Source organism: Wolffia australiana, chromosome 4 (assembly GCF_029677425.1).
Source record: "Wolffia australiana isolate 7733 chromosome 4, ASM2967742v1".
NCBI lineage: Eukaryota > Viridiplantae > Streptophyta > Magnoliopsida > Alismatales > Araceae > Wolffia > Wolffia australiana.
The window spans coordinates 11,303,387-11,306,432 of record NC_135838.1 but is presented as its reverse complement, the minus strand read 5'-3'; the positions used below and the strand labels follow the sequence as shown (position 1 = coordinate 11,306,432).

The following is a 3,046-nucleotide window of genomic DNA, read 5'->3' as shown; positions in this document are numbered from 1 at the left end:
TTATAGAATCAAGGATTCTATTCGAAAAAGGGGGGAAATAAGTTTAAACATACATGACCTGATGATCTTATCCATTTGATCGAGCTAAAGAAATAAGAGAGATTTATATGTTCTAATCTACCATGCATCAATATTTTCAGTTATCCTCCAATCAAAAAAGAGCTCCCAGAATTAAATTATGGAGTAAGTTCCACGAATCATGCTTTGTTTGGAGACCGTATTTATATACGATTACCGGGCCCTTCCTTTGTTCTTGCTTTAATTATGGGCCTCTTAATGTGATATGGATAATGTCACAGGCCTCTCTGTTTTTTGATTGACATCCATAATATATTATTTTCATATGAAAGATATGGATAACTCAAATAAAATTGTAACCATAATCAGTTTGTCATCCGTCGTCATCACCATCACAGGGACCTTATTTTTTAACTGTCACCGTCGCATCATCTGTCACCTTGCCCTCACCGTGGCGTGGGATATTTACGGCTGTCATTCCCTAACTTACATGTCCAATACTTCAGCCCCCTCCAAAATTGGATCCACGGTGTCATAGCATCTGAACAATGGAGCTCCTTTCACTTCACGCCAGATTTAACACAAATTCAACACATTGTATCCTACCAACACCTTCACAAAAGTAAAAGCTCAAGTTTAAACATCTTGTTTCATGGTTCATTAAATCGCATTTGAGTATATTTTCTGCTCCAAAAGGAAAATATTTGGCATGTTCCAAACATTACCAAAAATCTACTATCTGTTCAGAAAGTAAAACAAAATAATAATATATTATTTGTGTTACACTGTTTAATGCCTGGCGAATGAAACCGCGACACGGCAAGTACTCACCGTGGGATGTCCTAAAGATGGCTTGTATCACCTGAAGACATCATGCTTTACTCCGACTGACCTAATAGGAGAAAACTGATCCCCTGAAACCTAGCACAATAGACTTTGACATTCCCATTTTACAGTTCTACAAAATATAATAATCAATACATCTTCCTCTCTGATAAACGTAGAATCGTGGTGTTTCTATAACCCAGATATTGGCATTGTTGTCGTAATCAGTTGAGTCCATTTGCTTCACGGTCGAATTGTCTTGCCCCTAAGCATTGTTAAGAGAGAGCACATAATTTAGTTTACTAGTACTGGCATTCATGCTGCTGGGGCTTTCTCGCTTGAATCGTCCAATTTGTAACTGTCCAGAAGACAGGCGATTCGAGTTGAAGTCATTGAGAGGGTAGTCTGCGTTTATTTTACCACAAAATATGCATCACACAGCGTGTATAAGCGTGTACGAGTTCACATGCCGACATAAAAACGAGTTAAAAATATTAGCGATCCAACAGTCGAATAAATTAAGCAGTAGGTGACCGGCCGAAGGCGGCAAGTATCTCGGTCCAGCAACATCTCATAATCAAACTTCCCACGCTAAAAAAAAAAACTTCCCACGCTAAGATCCACAAAACTTGCGCCATTTATGCCAACCACGACCTTTCGCGAGATTACGACTGATATTTATTTAGTCAGTTATTTAACCATTGCCCTGGGTAGGCTAATTGATGCGGAGTCAATCACCTTCCCAGCACGGGATTCATACCGCGAGAGTTCTCCGTCATCGGATCTTACACCCCCCTAGTGACACCTTCGAGAAGAACGGATGCCAGCCAGGTGACCTCTTTTAGGTTGAACTGAGCACTTCGCCGATCGCTGTCAAGATTTAACTATGATGACATTGTCGACTCCATTCTTACCTGTCGCCGCGTGCTGCTTCATCTACACCGTTTACCGCATTAATGGCTCCCACCTTCCCGTCACCGCATGATACACGCCTGCAGCTCTATTAATTCCATGCACAGCGCTACTTGCTTCGGCATGCTTGAAGAGCGAGAGCGAGAAGAGAACCTTAGCCATGGCTGTCAACGGAGCTCGCGTGGCCTTCGCTGTCGTTGCCCTGTGCCTCTTCGTGACGGCGCCCTACGCAAGTGCTCGGGTTTCGTGCTCCCGCTATTCGCGGGGCGATCGCTCCCTGCTTGTCATACGTTGTGGGCAAAGGTAATGGGCCGTCGGTAGGTTGTTGTAATGGCGTGTAGGCGCTCAATAACGGGGCCGCTTCCACGGTTAACCGCCGGGCCGGCTGTGCATGCCTCAAGACCCTCACGGCTGGCATCAAAGGCCTGAATACTGCACATATTGGTGGCCTCCCATCGGCGTGTGGAGTTTCTGTGCCGTTCCCAATTAGCCCCTACGTCGACTGCGCTACGTACTGCCATTTTTTCCCTATCATGTTATTGTTTTGTTTCAAACGGGGGCTTCCGAACGTCTGACTTATTTGTTTTGCAGGATTTCTCGAATCCTCGCCAGGACTCCCCAACAGCCGCTGCGCCGCATGAATAAATTCGGAGAAATAAAGGATCGGCATCATCCCCCATGACATCCTCCTGTTTCACACCATACGACTCTTTTCTAATCTTCACGACTCCGTCCGAGTTTGATTTTTCATTTGTTACGTGTTATGCATCAGAGGATCAGACTGACTCAATTCATACTGAAAACCCCGCGGTCATCTATTAAGGAGTTCTATTCGGAAGGCCCGCAAGATTATCATCAACGTCCACCAAAATGACTTTTACATAACAGTGGACTAGTAATAAATTGACACTTGCCCTAAAGTGGTTAAGAAAACTATTAACCATGATTACAGTGTAGGATCAAATACATAATGTTGTAAACAGCTGGGATTTAACGGTAGAAATGCAGTATATGGACGGATAGGATGGCATCTGGGCAGAGCCATGATAACCAATTAGACAGCAGAAATTAAAAAGGAAACACTCCACTAGAATCTTTTACATTATCTACACTTCTGGCCTCTGATTGGCTGACAAAATAGTGAGTGAGAAGAGAGAGAGTGAGAGAGAAGAGAGATTGTGAGAGAGCCCCCTTCTCGCTGCCGCCCTGTCATCCCGGGGCTCCCTCCCTGCCGCCACCACCACCCTTCCCTGCCGCACATGCTCCCTCCCCGCCCCCGCAGCCCCCCCTC

General features: G+C 44.7%; 1 long non-coding RNA gene across 1 annotated transcript; it reads left to right on the top strand.

Moving 5' to 3' along the window:
* Window positions 1–1,887: 1,887 nt before the first annotated feature.
* On the top strand, window positions 1,888–2,505 carry LOC144702621 (uncharacterized). Its single transcript, XR_013581291.1, has 2 exons — window positions 1,888–2,266; window positions 2,347–2,505. It is a non-coding gene; the product is annotated as an uncharacterized LOC144702621 (long non-coding RNA).
* The last annotated feature ends 541 nt before the right edge of the window (window positions 2,506–3,046 follow it).